This window comes from Canis lupus, chromosome 8 (genome assembly GCF_003254725.2).
Source record: "Canis lupus dingo isolate Sandy chromosome 8, ASM325472v2, whole genome shotgun sequence".
Lineage (NCBI taxonomy): Eukaryota > Metazoa > Chordata > Mammalia > Carnivora > Canidae > Canis > Canis lupus.
Window position 1 is genome coordinate 33,049,030 of NC_064250.1, and position 15,607 is coordinate 33,064,636.

Consider the following 15,607-nt stretch of genomic DNA (forward strand, 5'->3'; position numbering starts at 1 on the left):
ACCACCCTCCATTGTGATACAACCCTTCTGAGAAAAGCAGCCCTTTCAATTTTTATTTGGAATTTTTTGGGTTGCAAGAGATGCAGATTCGAGGGCCAAAAATTAGTTTTTGATGAGACTGTCCTCTCTTTTTTAGTGTTAAAATATTTTACATTGTTAAACCTAATAATTTCTCATTGTAAATGAATTTGAAGTCATTTTACCTCTAAATAAGATTGGTCATTTCTCATTTTACCAGTGGTCAAACTAGAACATGGAAGTATATCATATTTATACTTTAATTCTGGAAGATCATTCATGCTGACGTGAAGGCAAGTGTTTTTGCTTCTGTGAACGAGATTTTGCTGGGTTCTCTGGCTATGCGATGTGTCACCTTTGATTCTAGCTGGTCATATAGTTTGTGTAATTCATTAAAAGGGCAGGAGCGGGGTAGAAAATACCTGGCCAAAGGGAGCACCAGGCTTGGTATAGCTCCTTCACACTGCTGGGGAAAGAGCTCAGAGCCTATGTTTGTTTGATAGTGATCAGTGTTTAATTGTTGTATGAAAAGACCTAGGGATAACAAAGACCACCCAAGTGCCAAAATCTATCTATACTACTTTAAAAAAAATGTGAACAATGGAGGGGTTATAATGTAAGGTTTTAATAATGCTAAGAAATAAGCTCATTTTTAGTTATGGATTTTCATTACTACCTCTGCTGTATAAATATATCTCAGTTTTCTAATACCTCAATTTCCTGAGAATCTGTATGTACGTTTTTGTAAATAAAAGAATTTGCCACATGCTAGGGGAAGGACCTGGCTTTTAAAGAAATTGTATAAAGACCTTTATTACTGGATTTGTTAAACAGTGAATTGATTTGAAACTTCCTTAAAACATTTTTATAGCCTTTTCTGGTCCCCTTGACTCAGGTGGTGTTTTTTTTTTTTCTTCTTTTTTTTAGTAAACATATCTTATTTAGTGAGATCTGTGTTCAGGAAGTGTGTGCCCTCATTTGTTAATTTACAACTGCAAAGATTTGTATGTCTCCTATGTTTTCCTTTCATGCCAAAGAATCACTTTTTTTTTTTCTTAAAAGCCAGCAGGTTGCACAAACCAACAAAAAAACACCCCTTTTTTGCCCCTTAAACTGGCATTCTTAAGTTTTATTTCCTGAGACTTAGATATTTTCCAGGAGAAAATATCTTCAATTTTTTTAGTTAAAGCTAGTGGTAATCATTTGTGCAAATACATGTTTTTAGGAATGCATTAGTTCCATTAAGGAAGTAATGACAATTTTAAGGAACTGTGCTGCATTAAATCCACAACTGCATGAACCTTTTTAAAGCCCATATAAGATAAAATTGCTAAATTGTGTGTGTGTGTGTGTGTGTGTGTGTGTGTGTGTGTGTGTGTGAACTGCTCAGGATTCAATGACCTAACTTCGAGGGGATTGATCACTATCATCTTTAGGGCCAGATTTCCCGTGATTGCACACAGCTATTGATCTTTTTAAGGGGGCTAAACCTGCTGCCTTAAAGCTAAACCTGCTGCCTTTAAACTTTGCTATCTCCCTCCCTCCAACTGTGGCTGTAAATAGTGGCTGCACAGTCAGCTAGCTTTATACGTGATTTTATTGTGAATCCAAATAAAATTTGTTAAGTCCATCTAGTATTAACTAGGTAAATGTAAACTGATTTCAACCTTGTGTTTGGCCAAGTCTACTTGATAGCTTTGATAATTTGGAAATGAAGTACATCAACATGAATGTGAGCATTGTGTTTGAGTTATTGTGGGAATAATTATTAATATTTGGAACTGATAATGAACATTTGAAGTGTTTATTTCCATCCTTATGGGGCAAATTTCTTAACCTCTCTTAGCCTTTAGTGATTACTACCTAAAAAGCATATTCTAAAGAAGAAATGAGATAATTTATGTAAATTAGCTTAACAATGCATAGTAGCTTAGTACACAGTAAAGAATAAATGATAATTTGTTATTGGTATTTAATATTGGTATATCTATTGTTAATATATTTGCATACACACACACACACCATAGTAGTATACAGTAATTTTGTATTTTGGCATTGAGTTCTGCAGTACCATTTCAACAACGAAAGTCATCTAAATACTAGATCTTAGGAGAGTAACCCAAACTGTAGCAAGTGTAGAGAAAAAACTTTCTGCCTTTTTATTGTAGAGAATATTAAAATAGGTAGAAGAGTATAATGATCTCTTCGTGTACTTAACTAGGTCCAATACCGGTGGCCTGTCTGGCCCTATCCATTCCCAACTACGTCTTCTCATATCTTTTTGAAACAAACCCCAGAGATTGTATCTTATCTATAAATATTTCAGTATTTATCTCAAATGGTAAAGTCTCATTTTAAATAAAACGACAATGCCATCACACACACACACACACACACACACAAACATACACACACACGCAGAGTAATCCTGACATATAACCAATATTAATGCTCTGATTTCTAGGAAACTTTTTAAGAACAGTACTGAGATGTGTTAGAAGTGGAGGGTAAATCTAATGAATACAGAGGAGGCTACTTTTGCAAAGACGATGAAAGATTTCTGTTATGAGGACAGTGGACACCTAAGTAGGTAGATTTGGAGGTACAGACATGATTAAAGGAGAAAAGAGTGGGAAAGCAGAGGAAGGTTGAAAGCAGGGGCTGTCTTGGATCCCAAGAACCTAATGTTTTCATAGCTATGGGCATGCTCAGACTCAGATGTTTATTGGGGGATAAAAAGGAATTGACAAATCTGGTGAAACTGCCAGCAGTGACAAAGGAATTACTATTAGGAGAAGGGGTTGGGCTTTTGAAATACAATCAGTAAACCATGGCAGAAAAGACACTTGAGTGAGCAGCAAAAAAAATAGGTGCTAAAAGAGGCACAAAATTTTAATGGAAATAGTTAAGCAAATGAATGCAGAGTTTTTTTTTTTCCTTTGGGAGGAAAATGAGGTGGGGAAAGGATGAGGATCACTTTATCTCAAACACTCCAATACTATGCTCAAAATAGGTCAGTACAGGAAATAATTCAGGATAAATTCATCACATTATCAGAATTTATAAGGAAATCATAAACTACATGGCTAGCTAGAGTTGCCAGATATGCATCAAATCAGGAGACTTTGTGAGGTTTTTTGAACCGTAGCTTACACTAAATGCATTAGAATGTGAATTACATACACAATTATGGCTCTCCTCTCAAACCAGTGAGTCCAATTTTCTTTTTTGTTTAAAGGGGACGCAGAAGAACACCTGGACGTGTTTGCACAGCCTACCGAGGAGAGGATCAGTGGGGTCTGGCCTGATACAGGATACTTGCGGCTGCTGGGGTGCGACCTCCGCCCTGTCCCCCGTCCCCCGCAGCTTGTTAATGTTCTCGCTCCTGTTCTGAGAGGGCAGTAGAATAATAGCAGTAATAAGTCCCATTAGGCAAACTGCCCTTCTTACAGTTTTCAAAGCAGTTTCACCGACTTTTACTCCATCTTTAAAAAGGTCTTTTGAGACGGAAAGATAAAACCGATACTCTAAAAGTACTTAGTAACACCTCTGTCTGAGGTCTCAGCAGCCCTGAGACCTGAACTCAGGCCTCCTGACTCGATGTCATTTTCTTCCCACATCACACTGTTTGATGAAACCTAAAGATGACAGAGTCCAGTATGTTTAATTCTGGCGGATAAAATAAAACTTTAATGAATTCTAAATTATTTAAATTCATCTGTTGAGTTCAGCATAAACTTTCAATGCTCTCTTAAACAGTTTAATAGGTCTAATTTGTAAAATCCATTGAAGGATTTAGGATCAAGTGGTTCTTAATATTTAATTGGTTTCTAATAATTAGGCCTACAGTATCTTTCTAGAAGACTGACATTGGCTTCTTTTTTATTTTTATTTTATTTTATTTTATTTTTTTTAAATTTTTATTGATTTATGATAGTCACAGAGAGAGAGAGAGAGAGGCGCAGAGACACAGGCAGAGGGAGAAGCAGGCTCCATGCACCGGGAGCCCGACGTGGGATTCGATCCCGGGTCTCCAGGATCGCGCCCTGGGCCAAAGGCAGGCGCCAAACCGCTGCGCCACCCAGGGATCCCTGGCTTCTTTTTTAAAACAAAGTTTCCTTGTGTATGTCCCATTCTGTGAAAGTTGAAATGAATACTCATATATTTGTTTAATTTTAAATTTCCCAAATGTTGTGCTTTAGCCTGTAACACTCTTGCCATATTTCCAGTAAACTTTTCCTTGTCAAATTTCAAACAAGCCCATGGAAATACTTTTTTTTTTTTTAAGGGAAAGAATGAAGTTCATAGAAAAACTACCTTGATTATTAACCAAGTTTGAAGTCTAATTAAAGTATGTAAAAATAGTTAACATCTTGAAAAATCAGGGTCATACTAATATTTTTTTATAGTGCTAAGTCTACATTAGTGCAAACTTTAGGAAATTATTTTTGTGTATATATATATATGTGCGTATGTTCGTATCTGTGTGTATATGTATGTACATATATTTTTTAAATATACCCTTTTCCTGGTGGTAAAAACTTGCTTGAATTAGAGTATCAACTGCTGATTATACAATGTGAAGTGACTGAGCTTGCTTATAATGCTGCCTTCAGATAACAGTAGGATGCTATTATCAACATCAGTATGGATCTTGATAACACCAGGTCAGGGATGTCAAGTATAGTATGAAAGAAAACCTTTGTCATTTCCCTACTCACAAAAATGGGGTTATCAATATTTGCCTTTCAGGTTGGTGATGTAAGTTCCACTGGAGTATAACTCCATGACACTAGGGAATTTGTTCATGGCTGTATTTTTTTCACTGCCTGGCCAGTGCCTGGAACACACTAGGCATAAGAGTAATGATTAATACATAACTGTATTAATTGATGGAGATTGCTTTTTTTAAGTTGCACAACAAAGTTTTCAGACTTAAAGTCATCAGAGGTATCAAAGGTGTTAACTGGTAACTGGTTAGACAATCTTTACGTATTTCCCTCCATCCCTTTCTCTCCCCTTCCTACATTCTTCATGGGAAGAATATATCCTCTGCTGATGTTCTTTACATCATAAGGCCATGAGACAAACAGCTCTATTCTGTTACCTATTAAACAATTACCAAGGACCTGGCCTGGGCCAGGCATCATGCTAGGCGCTAAGAAGACTGAGCCAATCAAATGGCTCCTGAGAGACTCACAGGCCAACCTGAAGCTCTGTGAAATGCAGAGGTGATCACCAAATTATTATGATTGCAGAAATGTTGGCAAGGCAAAAACTCTGGAGAATTAGTAAGATCCCAGAAGTTTTTCTTTCTGAATTATTTTCCTATACTTTTGAAAAGAGAAGCAAAGGTCTACTGTATTGTGAATATAAAGATTTTTTTTATCATGTCAAACATTCAAATCCTCAGACACATAAATCCAAATACAATTAACCCTGAATTGTAAATTAGACCCAAGAGTTTGAACAAGAAAGTTTTATGGAAATTGAGATATCTGATTTATATGTTTTAGCCCAAATGAAATAACTTTTCATAAACCTAGTGCAGTTGGACTCATTTTGTTTTAAAGTTATTCATATAAAACTTCAGTTATGAGAAGTAACTTCAGTGCTTTTATTTATTTTTTAAGATTTATTTATTTGAGAGAGAGAGCATAAGCAGGGGGAGGTTAGGGGTAGAGGGAGAAGCGATCCCAGGACGCCGGAATCACGACCTGAGCCGAAGGCAGATGCTCAACCAACTGAGCCACCCAGGCACTTTACAACTAACAGTGCTTTTAAGACTTCACACTCTACATTTTCGAGTTTGTCTAACCTGTTACCTAAATTTTCCCATTCCTTGGCCACCTGATAGGGTACTTCTGTCTCCCCCACCCAAAGAACCTTGTCAAATCAGCTATCCACGCCACTTGCTGATGAAGCCAAGAACAGGAATTCACCTTTTCAGGCAAACCAGCCTACTGACAGCAAGGAGAATCAAGGCCAAAAAACAAGGTCATTTTTATATATAGAAAAATAGATGGAAGCAAAAGGCGTGTAGCCAGCCAGGGCCAACAGTGGTTACTTAAATAGGCAGAAGAAGGGGAGAGAATATTAGCAGAGATTTTGTGGATTGAAGTAGAGGGTTCTGAGTCTTAATATAGAATGATTTTATTTTTTACAAAAAGACATTTAAAAATATTGTAAGGATATTTTTTCCAGAGGCAATGTCAGCAAAAATCATTATATCTACCTTGAAAGGCAGCTTTTCTGCTTAGTTTGCCTTCACCAGGGGAAAAATATGATTGCCTTCTCTCTGTGTGAGTTAACCCTACTTTCAACTTGCTTGGGAGGTACTGAATTCTCTTTGGAATGGTCACATAACTATCATGTGAGCCTTACTTTTTTTTTTTTTTTATGTCAGGGATTTAACTAAATTAACAGCCAGCTAATGTATTTGGATACCTAGGTAGAAGCATACCTGGAAAGTAATTTTAATCCTTCCCGCCCCAAGTCAGCATGGAAAATGAACCCACGTTGGGTAGACAGAGGGTGGGAAATCACCCAGTACAAACACGGAGGGAGAGTAGTGGGTTGCCGCGGACGTTAGAAGAGATGCTTTAGTTCCCAAGCGGAACACAGCATCTGACCTTTACTGAGCACCTACTATGTGCCAGACATTGCTCCTGGCATCGTAGAAGAAAATCTCCACTCCTCTGGCATCAAATACTCTGTGGGGTCCAAGACGGCAGAAGTCTAGAGAAAGGCAGAGAAAACGCCAGTTGAAGGCCTGGGGTCCTGGAGTTATTTGCTTTCTTCAAGCAGACACATATTCCCTATATGGGAAGCTTGGGAACACTTAGGCATTCAGGTGTGTGGGGAGTCAGAGCTCCGGAAGGCAAATTTTGAAAGATTAATTAGGAAACGAGAGAGAAGTCCTCTTCCCCGTAAGCAGTTTAAAGCTGGGCGCTACAAGTAGTGCCATTTGGCTGCATCTTTTCAGCAGCCTAATTTTCTGTTTTCGGGTCAGAACCAGCACCTGGTAGCCTCTCTGTGTCCCTCTTCTTCAAGGCAAAATCCCAAAAAGGCATTTGCCGGTACCATGGACCGTATGCGTAAGCGCGCGCTGGAGGAGGGGCACAAAGAGCCCCCTGGAAGGTCCGGTCCATCTTCAGCAGGGCAGACCGAGTGTGTGTGCGTGTGCGTGTGTGTACGTGAGAGGATCCGGTCCGCCTCCAGGAGTGCAGACCGAGTGTGTGTGTGTGCGTGTGTGCGTGTGCGCCCGCGCCCTGGAGGAGCTAGCGCAAAGGTTCCTCTGCAACGCTCCGGTGCGGGGAGCAGCGGGGACCGCGACGCCCACCGCCGGCAGCGCCGCCCCCTCCAGGAAGGACGTCAGCCCGGGAGGCGGCGTGCCCGGCCCTGGGCGCCTTCCCAGCGCACCTCCTGGGGCTGAAGGAAGTGGGCGGCCGGGGGCCAGCTGCCCCGCCTCAGGGCTGAGGGGCCCTCCCCGCGCCAGCACCCCGCGCCGCAGCCCCGCCGCCCTCCCCGCGACGGCCCGCGCCCTCCTCAATCCTCCCGGACCTCCTGAGTCCTCCCCCACCTCCTGACCTCTCCCGACCTCCTGACTCCTCCCCCACCTCCTGAATCCTCCCCCACCTCGTGACTCCTCCCCGACCTGACTCCTCCCGGACCTCCTGAATCCTCCCCCACCTCCTGACTCCTCCCCGACCTCCTGAGTCCTCTCTGACCTCCTGAGTCCTCCCCCACCTCCTGACTCCTCCCGACCTCCTGAGTCCTCCTGGACCTCTTGAGTCCTCCCCACCTCCTGACCCCTCCTGACCTCCTGACTCCTCCTGACCTCCTGACTCCTCCCCGACCTCCTGAGTCCTCTCCGACCTCCTGACTCCTCCCGACCTCCTGACTCCTCCCGGACCTCCTGAGTCCTCCCCCACCTCCTGACTCCTTCCGGACCTCCTGAATCCTCCCCCACCTCTTGACTCCTCCCCGACCTGACTCCTCCCCCACCTCCTGACTCCTCCCGACCTCCTGAGTCCTCCCGACCTTCTGACTCCTCCCCGACCTCCTGAGTCCTCTCCGACCTCCTGACTCCTCCCCCACCTCCTGACTCCTCCCCCACCTCCTGAGTCCTCTCCGACCTCCTGAGTCCTCCCGGACCTCCTGAGTCCTCCCCGACCTCCTGAGTCCTCCCCCACCTCCTGAGTCCTCTCCCACCTCCTGACTCCTCCCCCACCTCCTGACTCCTCCCTGACCTCCTGAGTCCTCTCTGACCTCCTGACTCCTCCCCGACCTCCTGAGTCCTCTCCGACCTCTTGAGTCCTCCCTGACCTTCTGACTCCTCCCCGACCTTTGAGCCATCCCCGACCTCCTGACTCCTCCCGGACCTCCTGAGTCCTCCCCAACCTCCTGAGTCCTCCCCGCCCCGACCTGCGTCTACGTGCTGGTCTCCACCTCCCCGTCCACGCCCCGCCTCCCGAGGAACCCCCGCCGGCAACCCTTTTTTTAAATACTTGAAACCTCAACTTTCTTATGTGTAAAATAGAAATAATAAAAGTTACTTTCATATATTTGTGGTGATGATTGAATATGACATGATATATTCAAATTTATCATCATCATCATCATCATCATCATCATCATCATTTAATGCTGAAGTATTCAGAGGCTTTTCCACACAGGCAGTCCAAAAACAGAGCTTGGCTTACTTGTGGCATCAACCTGTCCAGCTCTCTGGGTATAAATTTGATGAGTATAAATTCTTGGGCAGGAGCAATTTCTAACAGGCTTCATGCTTCCACTATACTCAGATCTACTCCGGTGCTGTGGTGGTGATTGATCTAAGTCAGATGAAATAATCGCAAAAGAACAGGGGAAAATACAATAGCCCTTAGTAGGAGGCAATAAATGTAATGTAGAATATATACCAAAAATATATTTCATATCCATAGCTATTTGTGGCTTATTCCTGATAATAGTTAACACGTATATGTTTGCAAAAGGTATTCTTTTTCATAGAGTTAATGGCATCCCTATAGTAAGGAGGTGTGTTACTTTCAATATCACCCATTGTGTACGGGAGTGGAAAAAGAGTTTGAGAGCTGGGAGGACTGAACTAAGAGTTGGGGATGGATCACGATTTTCTTCCAGGTTGGTCCTAGCTCTTGGATTTAGTAGGTACTAAACTTTGTTTTAGTAGGTACTAGTCAGGAGTAGCTATTTGACATATGTAATACTCAGCTGAGGAAGAAAGAATGTTGAGGCAAGAATCTCTAAGAAAATAGAGGAAAATTAATTAAAATTGGAGATAAGAATTTTCAGTTTCTTTTATAAACCTCTTCTGCCTGCCTTTTAACCAAACGTAGCTAAACACTTACCAGTTTGCATGGCATTGAGGCACCCAGAGGCATTGGCAGTATGGGAATCAGCTCTGACCTGAGGTAGCTCTCATTTGCAGAGCACTTCCCCTCTTGCTGGGTTTGGGTTGAGATGGTAACCTTAAGTTGGTTTCCACTTGGGTACCTCAGGATTTCTTTTCACTGAGATGGTATATTTGGCACAGAATTTTGACCCTGAGTTATTTCTATAAGCTGGAGTCTAGAGAAAACCAGAGAATGTTGAGGCATAGCACACAGCATCCTATATTGTGGTTAATTATATGGGCTTTGATATTAGGAAGCCTGGGTTCAAACCCAGATGCATCCACTTATCAGCTTTGTGATCCTGGAGAGTTTAATCCCTCAGAGCATCTGGTTTCCTTTTCTGTAACATGAAGAGAAAAATGATAATCCTTGTTTCACAGGAAAATAGGCAGGATCAAATAAAACAATGTAGGTTACATATTTGGGAGAGAGCCTACCATAGAGTAAGTATTTAATACAAGCAGCTTGATTGTATTATTGGTAGTATTGGAAAATATCAGGACTGACATTTTGCAAAATAAAAAAGCAAGTACCTGTTGTTTTAGCAGTGAAGATCTGAACATTATGTTGGTTTTGAAGATGGGAATTTGGGCAAGAGGATCAAACTGTGGACACAAGGGCCATCTTACCATCTTGACATCCCAGGAAGCTGTCAGTAGAGCCTTCAGCTACGTGGTTATCCTACACTCAGCCGAGATCTGTTGTCTGACATTTCTGACTGCAGAGCTCTCAGCATCCTGGACAATACCTCCTTCCACCTGGATTGAGTTACAATGTTCCTTCCAGGGCTCTCTTCCTCAAGGGTAGATGTGTACTACTCACTTATTTATGGAAATTAAATCCTTATATATTTAATCTATCCTTCAGAGCTGGCACTTGAATAAAGCAAATGTGATGACTTTTTACCTTTTTAATGATATTTCCAATTTCTGAGGTTAAGGGTATGCATACTTTAAAATTTTTAAATTTGAAGTAGTTTCAAATTTACAGAAATTTTGCAACAGATGATACAAAGGACTCCTCCTATTTATCTTTCATCAAGATTTCCCAATTGATAATGTAGGGAACCACTCAGAACCTCAGGGTTGATACAAAGATTATTTCAAGCTCAAGATATTTGAGAATCAAGAGATGCAAAAAGAAACTTTCTTGGGGGGCTTTCCTTATCTGGCTAAAAGCAGCAATTTCTAGAAAATAAGGCTATCAAAAATTCCTTCTTTTGGGAAGATCTACTCCCGGAAGGGAAAACATAGATAAAGCCTTCCCCAAATTCCTTCACTGAGGAGTTTTATGGCCCTGAGGGAGGCAGAAAGACCATTCATACTTCTGTAGATAAACGCTATCACTTTCTTATCTCTCACTTATTCTTCAAAAATCCCATTTGTTTTTCCTAAAGAAACCTATTTATTCTCCCCAGAAAAGCCTTTCTTTCTCCTTTCCCTCTTTCAAATTAGGTATATAAGCCTTTCACTCAAACCATTTAAGAAGCCAGCTACTTCTTTCCCTAGCTCTCCGGTGTACATGAATAAATCTTTTTCTTCTTGTTAATCTGTCTTTTGTCAGTGTAATATGCAGACCCCAGGGAAAGAACCTAACAGGTTAGATGACAAGTTTTTACTTCTTCCACATTAAGATTTTACCACTTTTGCCTTATCATTTCTTCTCTCATGGATATTCCTTAATTTGTTCTAAGCCATTTGAGAGTTATAGACATGAGCCCCCTTTGTCCCTTAATACTTCAACTCAACATGTATTTCCTAAAAATAAAGGCTCTCTTTTATATAACCAGAAGAAGTTGATGTTGAACAATACTATCATCTAATCCATAGATCTCACTAAAACTTTGCTGATTGTCCCAGTAACAACCCATGGTATCCTTTAAAGGTCCGGTATCCAATCTAGGATCATGTGTTGTATTTAGTTGTTATTTCTTTTAATCTCCCTCAATTCAAAACAGTTCCCTGGTCTTTCCTTACCTTTATGACATTGACAGTTTTAAAAATCTACTCTGTAAAATATTTCTCAAAAAAAATTTTTTTTTTGGTGTTTCCCTGTGTTTGGATTCAAATTATACATTTCTGGCAGGAACACTACCAAAGTGATATTGTGTTCTTCTCAGTCTATAATATCAGGAGGCACAGTATTTATTTTTCCTATTACTGTTGTTGTTTCCTTTTGTCACTTGGCTAAGATGGTATCTCCCTGGTTATTTTATTATAAAGTTAGTAACTATTACTTATTAGTAAGCAATGAATAAGGATTTTGTGGAGAGATGCTTTAGATTTATCTAAATTTAATGCTCCTCATCAAATTTTCACTCATTAGTTTTCACATCCATTGCTGATTCATGATTAAATCAATTAGTACAATGAAGTTGCCAAATGGTGATTTTCTAATTCTATTATTCCTCTATATTCGTTATTTGGAATCCTCTTAGAAGGTAGAGCTTTCCACTTCCTTTCATTTATTTATATATTAACTTTTGTATATCCATATAGACTCATGGATTTCTATTTTGTTCAGTGTGTTATAACCTGTTGCTATTATTATTTATAAACCACTCAAGCTGGCTTTTGACAAGCTCACCTTGTTCTTTGAGCACTTCCTCACTTTTTGGTACTACATGATGTTCTGGGTTCACCTGTTGTTTCTCTGAAGCAGCCCTGGAATCAGTTATTTCTTTAAAGAGGCTTGGGTTGGGGATCCCTGAGTGGCGCAGCGGTTTGGCGCCTGCCTTTGGCCCAGGGCGCGATCCTGGAGACTCGGGATCGAGTCCCACATCCGGCTCCCGGTGCATGGAGCCTGCTTCTCCCTCTGCCTGTGTCTCTGCCTCTCTCTCTCTCTCTGTGACTGTCATAAAAAAAAAAAAAAAAATTAAAGAGGCTTGGGTTCTTTTAGTGGAGGATAGAATTTAGAATCCATGATCCTGGTGCTCATTGGTACTGGAATATCATTGCTTTTAGCTCTTTTCAGCAGATTAGGAAATATGACACACTCACACATATACATACCCGTATCTATCCATTCATCCATCCACCCATCATTCATTTCTCCATCTATCTGTATACCCTAAAAACCATGAATTTACACTGATACCTTCAATTTCAATCCAACAACACAGTGTTTATACTTTCCTCTCCTATCTATTTGTACCTCCCCACTCTACCAATGAAAAATCTGTCTCCCAATAGCCTCAATATATTTACTGAGTTGGTCAATTTTCCTATGTGTAACCAATGTCCTAACCACACAACTAGCCTCTTTGTCTCCAGTCCCACTGAACATATTTTTTACTTTAACCAAGGGAAATGGAAGAGGAGAGATGGCATATTTATTTTCTTTAATGAAGCCTGAAGTGGAAGTTCTGCTACTCAGTACAAAGTAAAATATTTTTCCTACTTAAACATACTTCTAAGTTCAAAGCAGACAGTAAAAATCTGTAGTGAAGGGTCACATTCAGTTGTTACAGCTAGTGATCAAAAGTGGTTATCTACTGTGCTTATTCTTATTATCAGAGGCTGATGTAACACCTTATTATAGCCATTAGTCAATAATTTTATTCCTTATGGATAAATCTGCCCATTTTAGAGCAACCAATGCATTTGATTAACATAGGTAAAATACCAAAAATCAGATTTTGCCACCCGTTTACACATCTCAGATTGCACTCATTTCTAAAATTATAACTAGTATTTTGGAATTCAGGACTTCAATATACTTAAACATTGCTCTGGCTTGAAGTATTATCTATTATATATAGCCCTGAAGACTTAGTAGTTTGAATGAGTTTGTTTAACCCTTCATCAAACTTTAATGAGCATCAAACTCTTGTGGTGATGGTTAATAGTGCCGATCCCTGAGCTCACACCCAGAGATTCTGATTCAGTAGTGCTGGGAATTGCCTTCATTTCAACGAGATCTCCAGAAGTTTCAGGAGCAATTGGCTCGGGGACCACACCTTGAGAAACACTGGATTAGCACATTTTCACTCAAGTCCCGGAGAATCCTAGTGTCGAAGCTGTGGTTGATTGTTCGTAGTCATATGCAAGGTAGAACTGGTCATTAGTGTAACCAAGGTGCAGGATTGTAAGAGCACCTGCCTCCGGGGATCCCAAACAGACCAGGTTAGGCCACTTTTCTGCTGACAAAATCCAAAGGGAGAGAAATGAGTGGCAGTGAAACAAGAAAGGGATTTACTTCAGCGAGGCCAGCACCGGCAACACAGCAGACTAGCGTCTCAAAGCCTGTCTCCAAAGTGCCAAAAATACTTCTAGGTTTATATGAGGAAAAGGTGGGACAAAGGCCAATGGGTACACGCAGCTGGGCAGTGAAGGTCAAATCGATCACGGTTTTGGGGTCAATCACACAGGGTCTTGCTGGTTCAATTCAATCTTTATTACCTGAGGGGGGAGTTTCAGGTCCCATCAGGAGATGCTTTGGCTGAAGAGTTTTTTGTCTGAGTTAAGAGATAGGCTGGAAAGAATAACTTATCAATTAGAAAGTTTGGGATCAAAGTGGAGGTGGTGGAAGTCCAAAAGGACTTTCCAAAAGGACCTTCATTAAGACCCATGAGAGCTTTCATAGTCGGCAAGCTTATCAGTGGGATGAAACTTAGCTTCCAGCATCTAAATTACAGGATAGATGTATCAGTTTGTTCATCAACATTCACGTGTCAAGGCTGTGCTGGTGTGTCCAACAAGGGTGGCATCCCAGCCAGAAGCTTGGTTGACCAGACAGAGCTGTGGCCCCCAGGAGGCCAACCCAAAGGGCTAAGCTTGCGGGCCTTTGGGTTTGGCTGGCTAGTGTTCTTACTAATTAAGACTCAGAAGTGACTGGAGACAGACTGAGTGAGTACACATGCCACATGATCCTAGTTAAAGTCTGTTTCCTTTTTTTGGTTTTCGTCGTGGAACAAGGACAGATGACTGAAAAAACTATTGTCTTCAGCAGAAAGAAAGCAACTATCTATCAACACGTATTGAATCATTTATGCTGAGTGCTTTCACAAAGAGTGTTGCATTCAATCACCATAAATTTCCCAGTGAGGCGGTGACTTTATTATCATAGTTCCACAGATGAGGAGAGAGAGGTACAGGGAGTATGAAGTTAGCACATGATTACACAGCTAGTAAGTGGACATGAAGACTTTTGACTCTTAATCCAGTGCTTTGAGCAGCAAGTACCATATCAGGCAACCTCTGGTATTTTGACTTTGTTTTTCCTTTCCATGGGATCCCATTCAGGAAAACAGACACTGTCATGGATGAAAGGAAGCCTAACAGTGGGACTCATGCAGACTGGAAGCGTCCATACTAGCCTACTTCTCTCCTCTCCCCCTATCTATAGTCATTAGAGAAAACAGTAGATTTTTACCTACTACAAAACTGGGTCTTGCCCTTTCATGGTGGGAACCAGGCTTTGGTTATGCAAAGTGAAAGCAAAGATCCTCTTCTGAGTGGAAATAATTCATAGAAGGTTTTTTTCCATTACATTTGTACAATAAAAAGAACCATTTGGGTGATTTCTCTTTTTCTTTCCCTTTTTTTTTTTTTTTTTTTTTTTTTTTTAGATTTTATTCATTTGACAAAGAGCACAAGCAGGCAGAGCAGCAGGCAGAGGGACAGGGAGAAACAGGTTCCCCCACCCCAGCAAAGCCCATCCCAAGACCCCGGGATCATGACTTGAGCTGAAGGCAGACGTTCAACTGACTGAGCTACCTGGCACCGCTCATTTGAGTGATTTCACAGCAAATATTGGCCTTCCCTTCAAGAGTTACTGTAGAGCTCATCACTTCTAGATCTAAAGTGCTACTTTGGATACCTCCCACCTCCATCAGTTTCTTCCTCTCAACATTTCAGCTCAGCGCACATTACAGGGGTCAAGTGTCCCATGGTTCTTAGATCTCAATGGCAGCACTGGAGTTTGTGACCCAGAAACTTGAACTGACCAACATCTCCCAACTTGTAAGAACCATAACCAGAACTCAAGCTAGCTCTCTAACATGGAGCAATTCCTCTTTCCTCAGAGCCTGGCAGTGGGTATGAATATGTGTGTGGTAGGTGGAGATGTTGAGGGGTTCAACAGCAGCCGCAGCTCTCCCTTAATAGTGTCCCAGATTTTGTGTAAAATACTTGGATCAGTCAAAATCATGGTTCTTTTTCCTGGCACCC

At 41.2% G+C, this 15,607-nt stretch overlaps 1 long non-coding RNA gene across 1 annotated transcript; it reads right to left on the reverse strand.

Annotated features, from left to right (window-relative positions):
- Positions 1-8,541: 8,541 nt before the first annotated feature.
- LOC118355502 (uncharacterized) lies at positions 8,542-12,250 on the reverse strand. Its single transcript, XR_004818068.2, has 3 exons — positions 12,024-12,250; positions 9,393-9,612; positions 8,542-8,855 (listed from the first exon to the last, which is right to left on the reverse strand). It is a non-coding gene; the product is annotated as an uncharacterized LOC118355502 (long non-coding RNA).
- Positions 12,251-15,607: the final 3,357 nt, after the last annotated feature.